General features: G+C 38.2%; 1 protein-coding gene across 1 annotated transcript in view; it reads left to right on the top strand.

The window, feature by feature from the left end:
- The first annotated feature begins 557 nt into the window (after window positions 1-557).
- Window positions 558-16,692, top strand: part of LOC126199649 (myosin light chain kinase, smooth muscle-like) — a 380,890-nt gene continuing 364,755 nt past the window's right edge. Inside the window, exon 1 of the mRNA XM_049936576.1 lies at window positions 558-642. The gene's annotated coding sequence lies outside the window, so the exon portion shown is untranslated. The remainder of the gene's footprint in view (window positions 643-16,692) is intronic.

Genomic DNA, 16,692 nt, shown 5'->3' with positions numbered 1-16,692 from the left:
AGGAATGTTTCCTGAAAGTTTGGTCGTACCTTTTTGTAACACCCTGTATTAGGCAGGTGTACCAGTTCCTTTGACTCTTCAGCGTATGTTGGTCAGCCTAGCACTGAAGCAACCGCTGACGCTCCAGGTAAGCTGATTTGCACATAAAAGCTCTCGCTACATAAAACCGAGAAGTGCTACTCGCACGCGCATCACAAAACGTTTGTCTGACCTCTAGAACTGAGATAATGACACGAAACCTCGGTGGAGTATTATACATGAGCCAACGATTAATTTTAAACAATCTCCCAAAAAAGCACACGTATACCTGCCGCCCTTCTTCCGGAAAATGGCTCGATTGTGAAACGGCTGAGGTGGTCACGCTGGCGTGAGTGGTCGGCGTATGAAGGTGAAGTCTCGTGGCCCGCGGCTCCTGGGCAGGCAGGTGTGTGCGCGGCGCCAGGCGGTATTAATAGTCCGCGGCAGGCCGGCCATGTTGCGAGCAGCGCCGCGGCGGGGGTTGGTGCCGCCGCCGGCGCCGCCTCCTCTAGATCCGTAGCAGCGTCAGTCGGCGGCTTCCCGGTGTCACCGTCTCCAGCTACCGCCTCAGCCACAGGACAGGCAACGCGCAGCCAAGACCGCCGCCGCGTCGCTGCCAAACAAGTGAGTGTCGCTCTCGCGGCAACGCACCGGCCGCTCCACTGCTGCAGCTCCCGCTTCTGGCGCCCTTCCTGCCGATAAGAGGCCGAGACTGCCATACGTGTTCCTGTCCCCGAGCGGTCACGTAGAACGAGTGAGTGGAAGAGGGCGCCGTTATTGTTGGTGTTGACGATACGATAACCGGTTTCGATTAGGATTGTGGCGGATGGGAATGGGAGGAAGCTGGAAGTGTTATCCGCAGCCGCAAATAGACTGTGGAATGTGCCAAGAGAATCCACGTCAGAAACTTTAGACACGTGGAAAGAAGGCAAAAAAAGGAAAGCTTGTGGACGTCCAGCAGCGTCAGTTGTGAATCGTTACAGGATTACTTTCAGCCTCTTCGCTAGGACTAAACCTACGGAGGTAATCATCGGAATGATGAGTGGTAATCAGGTGCGAATTCATGGTTCAGTTCTGAGGGGGGGGTTCACGCTTTGTTACTGTCTCTCCTCTCCCCCAAGTATAATTTGCCGTCGCGATCATTTTTAACGTACCAGAGACGTCAACAATTTTGAGACCGTGTAGTCTCGCAGATAGCTGTCATTATCTGTGGAATAACTAAAATATCTGTTTTCTTTTATAAGTTATAATTCGCATGTACATATACGTAGTTGGAATTTCAAAACATATTAATTTGACTTCCTACTTTAAATGCACATTTTTGGTATTCGTGGTGTTGAATCTTGAATATGTAGATGGAACCTAAATTTAACAGCAATCATCACAGAAAAAAATTGAAAAGGAATTCTAGTTTTGAAATATGTAAGCAAGCTCGTAATCTTTGTGTTTATATTCCTTTCACAACCAATTTACATCTGAAGAAACACACAGAATACAAGGTCAAAGCAAAATTTTGCATTCCTAGAGGAGTGCAGTTGCGATGCAAACTGAAACATTACATTCAGTGGACTCTTATGCCCGTATTTATATCCTGAGCTACGTCAAAGAAAATCTTTATAATAGCACAGCCCGTACGACAAACGTACGTAGCACCTAATTTTCAAAAAAACTCCAGAATTACTACAATTTTCAAATACCGTGTAATCTGAATCGTCATAAAATATTTCGTTTCCATCATCTGTGAATTCGTCAAGGATTTTGTAAATCATGTTCTCCAAACGTTTCTCCTTCTCCTCTTCATTGCACATTTTGAACACAAAACCAGGCTAAAAGCACACAAAGCGTACGAAATTGAGACACTTAATGCCTACCAAGCAAAAGAAAATAACAAAGTTTCAAAAACGATGAATTGTTCAAATGATACCGCTACTGTCACCTACGAAGCCTGCAGGCATCACGCATGATTCCGGGAGCCGTAAAACTACGTTCAACACCGCATAAAATCGTCGAAAATAGCGTGACGTAATATTACGTCCTCCGCACGTTACCATTTCCGACAAGCGCCGTAATATTACGTCAGCCGCACCCTGTGTCAGAAGTAGTAGTAGTAGTAGTAGTAGTAGTAATAATAATAATAATAATAATAATAAAATATTCGTATAAAATGTTTTAATACCCTCATAATAAATTGTTCTTCTTCTCTCACTTTTCTCACTACAGGTTAGTCGTTTTCTCCTTCCAGTAGTCTCCGTTACTCAAATCGAAAGCTGTTTTAGTTCTTCTCGGGTACCACATTAACACCTTCTTAGGCCACCTGTCATTGCCCATTCTTTTAACATGCCCACCACTGCATACTTTGGTTCCAGCATCTTCTCGTTATGGACTGTGCAGCTTCCATTTGTTAGAATATTTTAAGTGTTTTGATTTTATCTTGACGGTTGATCAGTAGATACCTTCTCATAAAATCTAAATCCGCTGTCCTGATCTTGTACCTTCTTTTATCCGTAAGCGGCCACATTTCTGCAGGGAAAGTAACTATATTCTCGATGAGACTAAGGAATATCCGTTTCTTAGTTTGTTGAATTATACTATTGTTCCCAATCAGTCCATGCAGGGACTTCATAGTTACTTTGGTCTCAATATCTCCGTCGCAGGTTTCGCCACTGGATATAATACAACCTAAATATTTAAAATTATCACATTTACTAATCTTCCACTCTTCTAGAATTAATTCTTCCGTTTCTTGTTTGCCAATAAATATGCACTCTGTCTTGTCGAAGTTACGTTTGAGACCCCATCTTGGGTATTCCTTCTTGAATTTACCCAACATATGTTCTGTGTCTTGTCCAGTGTTTGCGAAAATTTTCTGGTCATCTGCGAAAAGTAGTGAATGCATTCTGTCCTATTCAGTTAACATACCCATTCCAGAACAATTTTTGCACCATGCCTCCAGTGCTTGTCCTATGTATATATAAGAAAGTAAAGGGAATAGATCGCAACGATGCTTACATTTGGTGGTTTTCAAACTTTCTATTATTCTGTTTCCCATCTTTATTTTTGGTCCTGTCTCCTTATACATTTTCATAACCAAATTAATTCATTTATCATGTACCTTCGGTCTCTTCATGGCAGCTGCAATCTCAGATCTTGGGATGTTGTCGTAACCTTATTCTATATCCACAAGAGTCACGTGCATTTCCCTGTTGCTAGCTCTGTTCTTTCCAACTGCTAATCTAAGACAATGGAGTTGTCTAAACATGATCTACCAGCCCTAAAGCGACTTTGTTCCTCTGAGATATTTAAATAAAATGTATTCGCAATTGCGAATATGAACAACCATCAACATAATGGTTGTAGTCGCCGCATTGCCTGTTCCTTTGATTAGATTAGATTCGATTAATAATTGTTCCATAGATCATGAATACGACACTTCGTAATGATGTGGAACGTGTCAGGTTAATAAAAGATGTCTGTACAAGATATTACATTACACAAAATATTGCATGACACTAATGTTTAAGTTTCTTTTCCTTAATTTTTATCTAAAAATTCAGCCAATGAGTAGAAGGAGTTGTCATCTAGAAATTCTTTTAATTTATTTTTAAATGTTAGTTGGCTATCTGTCAGGCTTTTGATGCTGTTTTGTAGGTGACCAAAAACTTTTGTTGCAGCATAATTTACCCCTTTCTGTGCCAAAGTCAGATTTAACCCTGCATAGTGAAGATCATCCTTTCTCCTGGTGTTATAGCTATGCACACTGCTATTACTTTTGAACTGGGTTGGACTATTAACAACAAATTTCATAAGTGAATATATTTACTGTGAGGATCCCTAGATCCTTAAATAAATGTCTGCAGGATGACCGTGGCTGGGCTCCAGCAATTATTCTGCTTACACGTTTTTGAGCAATGAATACTCTTTTACTCAACGATGAATTACCCCAGAATATGATGCCATACGAAAGCAGTGAATAAAAGTAGGCATAGTAAGCTAATTTACTGCGATTCTTATCACCAAAATTTGCAATAACCCTAATAGCATACGCAGCTGAACTCAGACGTTTCAGCAGACCATCAATGTGTTGCTTCCAGTTTAACCTCTCATCAATGGACACACCTAAGCCTGTCCAAAGGAACTTTGCATCGTAATTCAGAGTAATACAGGCAGTGTAATATCGTGTCTGAGAAATTTGTCATATTCTCTTCAGTCTTTTATTTAAAGCTACTAGTGGAAAGCCCAATATTTAAGGAAGTCCGTTCCACTAGCTTCTACTCTCTTTTCATCTCTCTTCTTAAGTGTCCAGTTTTCGTATCAATAGAACAGTGCGGGCATAGCAGTAACTTTGTAGAACTTCAGTGCAGTATCTCTGTGAACTTTCTTCCAACGAAATTGTGCATATAGCTCCACAGAAATAGTCAAATACATCTAACTTATTTCATTATTTGCTCCATATGTAATATTGCACCCTAAATATTTAAATGTATTAACTCTCTCTATCATCTGCTTGTCAGTTTCGATCTTAACTCACATGGGCTGGTGATCTAAGAATGCCATTGACTTTGTGTTTGTTATAAGGATGTTCAGATTGTGTTCCCTATATATTTTATTAAATTAAAACAGCTTCTATATAAAATATTTTAATATAATCATCACAATTAGCATAACTTCGACTAAGCTGTGATTAAGAGATATACAGTATTTGAAAAGCTTTGCCTGGAAATTTGAAAAGTAGATGTGGCATACAAGTTATTTAAGAACTTCAAATAACATCAACAAACTCGAATAACTTAGACGTCATAATTTTCACAGTATAATATCGTTGTGTCCAATCACTACTATTGGTACAGCTCTTAGAACTAAGGATGTAAACACAGGTCTACAAACTCTGTAAATGAGAGCAATGTAGTTACGCATATGGTTATTCGTTTCACGGGAAAACTTTTAGAAATGTTTGTTGCATATCTCGTTATTGTAATATATTTTTGATACAGTTTATTACAGTTTTCACCTTAAACTTAAATTACCGCACTTCTGTTTTCCTCTTCTGAATATTGTTTGTTCCGTTTAGTGTTCATCCCTTTGATTGGACAATTTCAGATTTTCTTTTCCATTTCATTGTAGCGTCGTTGTCTGTGTTACTTTCCTTCACAAATTGTCGACAATGGTCTTTCAAATAAGTTTCAAAGAAATCTTTAAATGAACGCTGATTGGCTCTTCACTGCATTTCGCAGGAATTGTTAATTACTAATTTAAAAATAAAGCGTGAGTTTGTTCACATTTAAGATTTTGCGCCATTATCACCCAGTAATCTCATAACATTAAAATACCCTGTCATACGGTAAACTGTGTTAACCTACAAACTAAACTTCCTTTCCAGATCTCAGCGGACTGACGGAGCTGTAGGCTGATGATAGGATATTCTAAAAGAAAGATCTCCTATTTAGTGATAACGTTGCTTCCCCTCCCCCATCCCATGATTTCAAACTGACTAGATTATACCTGTCGTCCCTACCTACGTTCATCACTGATGAATCGTCAGTGAATACGCACGATACACTATCGTCTTTAGATTGTTAATTCGTTCAAAGTGAAAATCTTATACCAATACACTACACTGAAAATCTTTCTGCCCAAAACAAGAGAGGTGTACTCTACGCACAGTAAACAGTAATTTTTAGCTTCCGATAAAAAATGACAACTAAATACACTGCAAATAGTTAGTTACAAAATTATTTCGGTATATTGATGAGAATGTTAGGTTTAATTCCGAGTAAGTAACAAATATTCGGATACGAATTAAAAAATAATAAATAATTTATTCGTATGGTGTAACGGTATGGAATGTAAATGAATTTGTCTTGAGCCCAGGACACGAACTTTTTTGAATAGTAATTATATTATTTGCTTTGGAGATGAATTTTGTGAGGTTGACGACACCAAGTTCGCAACTTTTTCGAACCTACATCACGTTGTCTGATCTGGACATGAAGTGTTTGATTAATTACTCACAAGTCAAAGGTTAATGAATTTAACCATCAGCCTGTTTTGCACTTTGATTTGTTTCCACAACAGGATTCTCCGTATGATACGTAAATCCTATTTACTGTAGTGTAAAAGATAAGTTACTGGTTATGTGTGTCTATACCGCTCGGCTCGTCTGCTAAAGGGCAGTAGCAACTTTACGACAACAATGAACACACGTTTCGCGAATGCGCTGCAGATTTCTGATGCGCTTTTAATCAAGCAATTTTCCAGACAATTGACGGGGAGCACTGTTACTAGTTAACTCTTGAATCGATGTATTCCTTTTATTAGACTTGTGGGATGAAATTCAAGTATTTTAGCAAGTGGCACAAACCTAAAATCGTGGAGTGTTTAACGGAAGAAAAGGCACTTATGTTTTGTTCTTAACGTTTACAATCTCAGTAATATATAAAAATGGTTTGCGTCTGTATCTATTTACTAACACAAGCAATTGCTTATGATACTGTAGTTCACACTGACGTGTTATTCGTATGCAATCATTTCATATCTGATGATGGTGCAGATGTAATTGAAACTAATCATAAAAATTCTCTAGCTCGAGATGAAAATAAAATTTTTAATCATACTAACGATGTAGCTATCGCTATATCCTAATGACGATGATAATATTTCAAATTTATAATGTCGATGACGACAATGTTATGTAAAAAGTTGTGATCGGAATCTAGTTGCGACGTCTTACAAAATTGTAGCATGATCATCATTTCTTACCATAAGTATACGATATTGCCTGTATTTTTAATATATTACGCACCAGTTGCTCTCATATAGTACCTAATGTTTCCACTCAGACACGTCACGTATCAGTAGTACAAGCACTTTCCTGTCAGAGAAACATGATGTAATTAACATGTTCAAATATTGACAGATGCCTTTTGAGATATATTGCGTTCTTGCATTGCGTCATACCGCAGTAATACGAATCTACTTAATAAACTGTAACTTCAACGTGCGACGACTTTTTCAACTGTGTACTGCATTTACACGTTCTGAATTGTATTAAATAATTTAAACATTAGAAATCGGTGACAAATCTGAATTGAAGAGAATTCCTTAGCGCAGTTCCAAAGTCTGGTCTGAGGCGCCATTATTCTTCATCTGACGTACAGAAGTCAAATTAGTCAATTCTGCAGATAACGCAAGTATCACAATTGAACGTACCAGGAATTTCGTAACAGTAACATTATGCTATCATAAAGTACCATATAAGAATTATTATATGGTTTCCCGCAAAGAACGGTACTGAAGTTTACAAGAAACGAGATGCATTTTTGTTTGTGTTAGATACATTTAGTCCTTGATAGCTGTCCCAATGACAGAGTACACGAACAGGCGTTTACAATTAGTCAAGTCTCCTAAAATGATAACGTGTACATCAAAATGAAAAAGTATGAAAATGCTCACATACACATACCTCATGGAGCTTCTTAAGCAAGTGAATTGAGTAGTTTTTACATTTAATGTCAATGTGACGGTTTGTTACAAACACATAAGTGCGTGTATTTTGCCTATTACAACTGACTAACGTTTAATAGAATGTCAATTACTCCCAAGATGTAAAGTTTTCATTGTATAAAGACGTATAGCAGTAATAATCCGTCGCAGTATAAAAACAGAATAGAGATTCTTCGCTGAAGTTCTATAATTAATATAAAATTACATTACTTAGTTTCCGCACAAGTTGACTGAAAGCAACAATCGAGAAGTTACGCTACGACAGATATAATTATATTGAAGCGTTCAGCCTCTGATGTACAACCTATACGGAAGTTGACTTCAATAGTAAACTGTAAACAATTTTTCCGAGCAAATCCTTATATTTCACAGACCGGTTTTTCTCCTGAGTTGTAACACGTTTGGTCCAAACAATAACACACTATTTGCACCAAACGCAAGTATTTTGCAGATTATATCCACTCAGCTATAGATGAGTGGGGTTTATATGAAAATTACTTATGTATAGTAATCCGCAAGGCCGCCTGACCACCATTAATACAAGTATCTGTGAAAACTATCAATGTAACTAATGGAAATAATATTTTCATTGGGTGATTTCTGGTGCATTAGTAACATTATAGACAAGTGCAAAAAGTCCTAATTGAAAGATACTCCCCAGATTAAGATTTCGTTTCTTCTGTTTTTGTACTTGTTTGATTCATCAGGAAAGTCTTGCGGTATCTCGACCTTCCCCATCCTAACTAGTTTGGCTTCCGAAATTACCGGTTAAGCGGAACCCAACTCGCACTTTTCTCATATCACATCCTGGAAGCCATGGGTTGGGGCAGACAGGCAGATGCAGTTTTCCTTGACTTCTGAAAGGCATTTAATTCATTGTCGAACCAACGCTTATCAACGGAGGTACGATCACATGGAGTATCAAACGCGTTTTGTCATCGACAAATGTAGAAGGAACTTCAGGAATTCCCCACTGAAGTGTGTTGGGAGAATTGCCGTTCATTTTGTACATCAATAACTAGGCAGACATCTTAAATGTGACCTCACACTTTTTGCGGATGAAGCATTATCTACAGTGCAGTACTATTTGAAAAAATCCGCATGAATATTGGCAACTTGCTTTGAATGTTCAAAAACTATAAAATCTACACTTCGCAAAACAAGGAAATGTAGTTTCGTATAACTACAGTTTCTGCGAGTCACAATTGAAATCAGTCAGTTCCTACAAATAACTGGGTGTAGCAATTTGTATATCTATGAAAAGGAATGATCACATTCGCTGAGAAGGCGGTGAAACAGGTGGTACTGGGAAAATGCTATCATTCTACAAAGGAAACTGCTAACAAAACACTGATGTGCCTCATCGTAGATTATTTGCTCACGTCTGTGGGACCCATACCAGATAGGACTAATGGGGGATACTGAATGTATAGCAGCACGATTGAACAATGGCTTTTTGGCTCACTGGAGAGAGTTACTGGGACACTGAAACAACTGATCTTCGAGACGCTTGAAGATAGACGCCATCGATTCTGCAAAATCCTATTTACGAAAATCCAAGAATCAGTATTAAGAGTGGAATCTATGACCGTAAGACGCGCCCGTAGATACTGCCGAGACAGTGAAGGGGGTGCACATAAAGTTTAACATTTGATTTACGAAATGGGGATACATTCTACCCAGATCATATATTTTCTTAATTGTTATTATGATTCTGCTGACACTGTGGTCTATCTACAGCATAGCTACAGTGAATTAGGACATATTTTAAAACAGCTATTCCTCATCATACTTTAAGCGGATCTTTCCACATCTATGGAAGTAATTCTTTCACTAGGGCAGATTTTATTGTTTTACAATGTAGACTGTTGTGCTTCATTTTCCCATGTATTGGTGCAGATATGAAGATCATTGCTGACTGAAACCGGTAGTGTCAGGACGGAAATGAAAGAAGTTTATTCTATAATTCCTGATTCATTGTTTTAAACCGCAATTATGTCGCTGCTTGTGAAAATTGATTCTAATCACAGTGGATCGATTTGTATCTAATCAGTGTTTATTCCAGTTAATTTTTATTGTAAAATTTGCTTATTTTGATTGCTTTGCTGGCAAACCTAATGGTTTAAAAACTATACGTTACGTTCAGTTGATGCAAATTCGGATGATGATAGTGATAAGGATATCATTGCTTGTGATAATGATAACGATGTATCGAATGAACATTTAGAAGCAAAATAAATCAATCATGCCTCTGAAAATGAAGACAATTTTGACATAGATAATGGAAATGCAGAATCTGGTGAAAACGAAATGGGCGAAAACTACACCGGAAAAATGATAAATTATGGAAAAGGTTACCTTTTCCTCAAAGTCACCGCAGACAGCATAACATTATTACAGGTAACCACGGATTGACATCTTACAGTGGAAACATTTCAGAATTATGAGACACTATGAAAATTTTTTTTCTGACGAGATATTGATCGAAATTTTCCTGCACACCAATTCTGAGGGCACTTCTAAAATCTCAAATTCATGCAACGATATTACTATAGAAGAACCGCTGGAATTTATTGGAATATGTATTCTTGCGAGCGTCCTGAGATTGAATAAAGAATCAGTAGTAAATCTGTGGTCCAAAACCCTGCATTTTCAAGGCCAACAATTACTACACCAATGGGAAGAGACAGACTTGTTCAAATTTTATGTGTCTTTCGTTTTGATCGTAAAGCCTCAGGACCATATGTCAGACAAATTATCTCCAAGAAGAAAAATTTTTTACAGTGTAAGCAGCAAATTTCAAATAGCTTCTACACCAAATAATTATGTGACTGTAGACAAATAATTGGTTGCATTTATGGGAAGATTCCCAGTTCTTGTGTTCATGAAAACAAAACCGGGAAAATATGGAATGAAAGTTTGGGTTGCACTAGACCGCCCATACTTCCTATGCGCACAATACGCAAGTATATACTGGAAAAAATAACAGGGGAAGAACAAAGAAACAGGGTCTTCGTATATTCGAGAAACTGGTCAGTAATTTGCATGAGACAGGAAAGGGAGTCACTACTTTATTTTTTTTAATGGCTTTGAGCTAGCAGAGTCCCCTGTAACAAAGAATATGGTTTTGGTAGGCACAATGGGGCATAATAAGACAAAGAGTCCAGGATTAGTTTTGAAAAATAAGCGAAGGGCGATACGCTCTTCCATCTTTGGTTTTACCAATGAACTAATGTTGGCTTCTTATAGGTCAGCAAAGAATAGAACAGCAATGCTTCTCACATTCCAACATCATCATTCTTTATATGGTAACGAAGCAAGTGACTTCAAGAGGAAATTACATTGCATTACAATGCTACTGAAAGTGGTACCAATGCGCTGGAAAAGTTAATGAGGCAATATACATGCTCAAGATCCATCAGAAGATGTTACATGAAATTCTTTTTCAATATGATTGATGTGTGAATACTTTCGTTCTCTGAACGACGAAAAATCCAATCTGGCAGCAAAGGAAGAAAAATCACCGGCGTCTGTTCCTGCCTGCTTTGGGAGAAGAAATGGTGAGACCTCATATCGAACAAAGAGGAAAAACTGGGAAGAACTTGAGCAAACATGTCCTCAGTGCGAGGAATATGATGGGTGTATCTGCGGAAACTCAGGTAGCTCGAACAGTACAAAAAATTCAAGGAAGGCGGCGTTGAAGATACTGCCTATGTGAATCAAGAAAAGACAGGAAGTGTAACGAATATAATGAGTGGGTCTGCAAGAATCATTGTGATAAGGTAATCCGGGTAATTTGCAATAATTGTTCCAACTGATGCTGTTTTCAATTAAATTGTCTCTTTGGCAACAAAAGAAATAGATCTACACAGCACTGTAACATTTCCATTAGTTTTGATTTTAAAATACAGTACTTGAAATAAATCTGAATAAAAACGTGACTTAATGTATTTTTCAGTACTTTATTCGGTAACTAATATCCGAAACTATGATAGAACGTGTCTTGCAATCATAATAAAGTTTAAATTATAATTTACAATATAAAATACGGCTGAAACTTAAAAAATATGCAGGGTATATAATGTAACCACTCATAAAAGTTGAAAATATTTTAGCTGAGTAGATCAAAAGTTAAGCATTCATTCTTCAGGCGCTCCGTACTCAAATTGAACGGGAAGAAACTCTAATACGTGACACAGTGCGAGGAAACCTTTCCATACGCTTCATAGTGGCTTGCGGAGTGTAGTTGTAAATGTAGATGAACTAGTTTCTCAGATTTGTGGGTATAACGGGAAAAATAATTAAAAGTGTTGTAAAACTGTCATTGATGCTGTACAGGTCGTTCGAAGGGATAAATGTGGCTGCGGCTTAATGGAGCTCTAATTTATCTTATAGTAAGTGGAGTACCTACATCACGAGAGGTATTTAGGGAGGGGACATAATGGCGCACTGGAGAGGTTTTGCGCGAACATTTAAATGACCGCATTGTGAGTCTAATGAAGCGGCGTGGAATACGGCTCTGGCGCGCTGCCTTGACAGCCCTGCGTGACGAGGGAAGAGTCCACTGCGTAATCCCGCACCTACTGCTGCTTGCTGCTGCTGCTCATAGTACTCTAGGGGGGTCTATTCTCTGTCTGCGGCGGTTTTTATTTCTCGTTTCAACGACTGACTGATAGTAAGACCCAAAAGGCAGCTCCAAGACAGTCGCATTCAAAAGTAAAATTCATGGAGAGTATCTAGTGCGATGTTCTATATATCATTTGTACACTTAATCGTAATGACGTAAAGTGAGTCATTTTATATTAACTTACACATTCATATGTAAGTATGACTACAAGCTGACCATTTACAAGTAGTTTTTTTACTTCGTTTATTCTTTGATACACCGTGAATTAGTAAGTCATATCCTAACCTGCCTCTTGCTCTGTTGGCTACAATACTAGCAGTAGTAAAAAAAAAAAAATACAAACGTCGCAAAACTTCACTTTGTGTATCTTCGCGTAGTGAAAAATGATCAAGTGCAGATAAAAAAACAAAGGTAATGCGTTATATTTAACTTGCAGTTAGATGAATTGTTGTCTGGCTCGTTCTAGTAGGGTATCTCATCGTCTTACGAGAGGCAGTTGGGTCTTGATTTTAAAATACGCACGGCGAACTAATACAGATACTGGAAGCGACTGTGTGTAAACTCCACTTCTTAATGTGCATTAAAAAATACACTTTTTCCATGTTTCAGCGTGTGGAATACTGACCAATTCTTATCGCCAAAGCATCGCAGCCTTACAACTCTACAGCACCTCAGCATATCCCACATTTAGAAAACTTACAAGTGATTAACTGCTCATGGACAATAAAAAGTCTTTAAAATTATTTTTCAAAACAATTACGGAAACATCAAAAAATCCTAATAATTATGAATGTAAATGACTTCCAATGCAATGAAAATTTTGAAAACCATTATATAAAAGTAATTTTTCTGAAGAATAACGATTTTTATGATAAATTAATGGTTTAACGTTATGAGATTATCTTAGTTATGTTGCCAAAATAACAAAAATACATAATTGTAATTTGTATTCTGTGGATCATATGGTGAATTTATCTGTATAATATTCTACTATATGTGACAAGAAAAAAAGGTGCGCTGGCCAGTTCCATTACAGTACCCACAATCTGTTACAAACTAAAAAAATACAAGTTATTCTATGAAACAGAAGGAGTTGTCAGAGAGAAGCTTTATCAGTTTGTTTTCAAATTTAACTTTGCTCTCTGTCAGACCGTTTGTGACACTGGGTGAGCGATGAAAAAATTGGTGGCAGTATTCTGCACCTCTTTCTGTGCTAAAGACAACATTAATTTGGGCTTGAGAATGTCACTTTTTCTTCTGGTACTGTAACGAACGGCAGTGGATTATTTACAACAAACTACACGAGAGAATAAATATACTGTAAAGCAGTAGTCAGAATGCCTAATTCCTTAGACATATGTCTAAAAGATGGTCGTTTGTGAGCAATAAATATTATTCTTACAGCATTTTTTCAGCAATGAAGACTTCTTTTCTCAAAGATGACTTACTTAGTAACATTATTCCATATGACATTATTGAATCAAAATCTGCAAAATATGTCAGCTTGCTGATTTGTTCTCTCCAAGATTTGCAGTGATTCGAAGTGCAAATGTGGCTCATCGAAGATGCTTTAGGAGCTCAAAATTCTGTGTGTTCCTATTTAATTTCCCATCACTAGTGTCACGTAGAAGAAGGTGTAATTAGATGAATGACGAACACTAACTTCACTTAACAAAGGTTTATTCAGCACTTGCGCGGAGTGAACTGCCTCTGGCCAGAACACATATGGTACATATACAGTTACAGAACATTCCAGTACAATGATTCTTGACAATTGTGGATACTTTTAGAATGTACTCGAACCGAATATAAAAATTAAAATTTTACACGTCAGGTGCATTTAGAACTGACGACCCGCCATGCATCAGCCTAGCATCATTACCACTACACCACAGTGACTCTGCTACTCACCTTCTTCTTCGTCAACATGAAGACCTAAATTTAGAAATTGCCACCCTACTTCTTATTTTCTCACCATGTATTTCAATTATAATTGATGAAGTGCCCCTATATGTGCGAAACTGAATATGTCGTGTATTTTTGAAACTGAGAGTGAGACTATTGGCAGTAAACCACTCAACAACACGAGCACTTTCAAGAACATTATTTGCTATTTCTTCTGTTGCTGTATGTATGTTTCGATTGATTACAATATTAGTGTCGTCCAAGCAAAAGGACTAATACTGCTTTTTGTACAATAATGGAAAAAAACCGCAACACCGAAAGTCGGTAGGATGTTTCTATCTCTGAAAGATGGTGTATATTCATAATTCGCGACCGGCCGCTGTGGGCGAGCGGTTCTAGGCGCTTCAGTCCGGAACCGCGCTGCTGCTGCGGTCGCAGGTTCGAATCCTGCCTCGGGCATGGATGTGTGTTGTCCTTAGGTTAGTTAGGTTTAATTAGTCCTATGGGACTGATGACCTTAGAAGTTAAGTCCCATAGTGCTAAGAGCCATTTGAACCATAATTCGCGCCAGTCGCATAAGAGTGGCGATAGTAGCGCCACAATGAGGATTCAAATCAGGTTTGCTTTAAGGGGCTCCGGAACGCCCTATACTTGCAATGTTAAAATAACGCTTATAAATTACATCTTTCCCCACAAAGTATTTGAGGTAGGAAGTTGAACTTTTACACAGGGATTTTACAAAATTTTAGTTCAGTTATTAAAGATGATTTTTTTCAATTGTAATGAAAATTCACAACATTTTTTTGCAATTTTTTATTTATATATTCAAAAATATACAGTTTTTTGGAAAAAGGCTGTGTTAAATTATGCAGAAGGTACTGCGTAACATTTACTGAAAGTTTGAAACAAATATGTTTGGAAGATCCTTAGAAAACATGTAATTAGTATGAGAAAATAAAAGTTTTGGGAATCGAGCGACAAAGATTGGATTAACTTTTTGGTACATTCCAGGCCCATAGGATGGATTATCTTCATCCTCTGCAAACTCCTCCTCCAGCTTCCTCTTGTTCCTTCTCCTGTTTACTCTTGCTTGTATTTCTAGACTCTTGACAGCCCTGTCTGCAGCCAGAAGGCGTTCCTTGTCTAAAGCAAGCATCGCTCGTACCATGTTAGAACCTATCTTCATTCCCATATTTCTAAATACCTTGCACCTTACAATGTTGCCATCATTGAAAGTCGCAACAGCATCATACACACCAAAGTGAAGTGTTTCTATTCCAACAAATAGTCTTGGGGATTCTCGACCATATAACACTATTTACACTTTCATTGGGGTTTTGAGTTTTTCCGTGAATACACTTTTTCAACAGTTCAGGTGCTGCTAAGTCTCTGAAAATAGGTTTTATCACCTCCATTATTGCATGAGGCAGACTATGCTTATGAGTGTACACTTCACCAGTTAGCAATCCTTTGTTATATTTACACCAACTGTCTTCTTCTTTGGGACACAAGCTATGTTGGGGATTTTCATCGTCTTTATTGTTTACAGTAATAACGCATACCTTTGGCTTTCCAACATTTCTCCTTTTCTTAAAAGCCTTCAGAGGATTTCTAATAACTTTACTTTTACTCATTATTATACTTCAACAAAACAGAGACTCAAGAAACAGAATTAATTACGAATATTTTCGAGATAACGACAGAGTAAATAAACATGAAACAATCGACAATCACACCAGCGATATATATTGAACCATCACAGGTTAGCCACAACACATACTTTATCTCACATCACTAAAATGTACCTGATGAACACGGACGTTAATAATAACACCATTTGACAGCAGTTTAACAGCGCCACAGTGGGTCACGCCCATGTAGAACACATTTCAAAAAAAATTTAAAAATAGTTGTAGTCTTCGGAATTGAATAAATTATATATCTATAGTCTGCAGATTCAGAAAACGCAAAAAAGTAAAAATTGAACTTTTCATGATTTTGAGCCTTTCCGGAGCCCCTTAATGTACAGTCTTGAACGTTAGTTACCCTTGAAATTGGACGTGGTGAGTTGAAATTAGTCAACAATGCCCTTAAGGCGACAAAGGCGCCATTATCAACACCTCACTAAGTTTGAACGAGGTTGTGTCGTAGGGCTACGAGAAGGTGGATGTTCCTTCTGCGATATTGTAGAAAGACTTGGCACGAATGTAGCCACTGTACATCACTGTGGCAGCTGTGGTCAGGAGAACGTATGGTCGCAAGAAAAGCGGGTCCAGACGTGCGCGTGGCACTACGGAGACGGAAGACCATCGTGTTCGTTACATGGCTCCGGTGCACCGTACTACATCTACAGCAGCAATCTGAGCAGCAGTTGACACCGCAATGACACAGGGAACGGTTGCAAATCGGTTGCTTCAAGAGCAACTCCGAGCAGACGCCCTGCAGCGTGCGTTCCACTGACGCCAAACCACCACCACTTGCGACTCTAGCGGTGTCAAGCGAGAGCTCATTGGAGAGCAGGTTGGAGGTCTGTTGTGTTTTCTGAAGAAAGCTGGTTCTGCTTCGGTGGCAGTGGTGGCCGTCAGTCGGTAAGAAGGAGTCCGGTTGAGGACCTGCAACCAGCCTGTCTGCGTCCTAGATAT

Source organism: Schistocerca nitens, chromosome 8 (genome assembly GCF_023898315.1).
Source record: "Schistocerca nitens isolate TAMUIC-IGC-003100 chromosome 8, iqSchNite1.1, whole genome shotgun sequence".
Classification (NCBI taxonomy): Eukaryota; Metazoa; Arthropoda; class Insecta; order Orthoptera; family Acrididae; genus Schistocerca; species Schistocerca nitens.
This window is presented reverse-complemented; position numbering and strand designations above follow the sequence as displayed.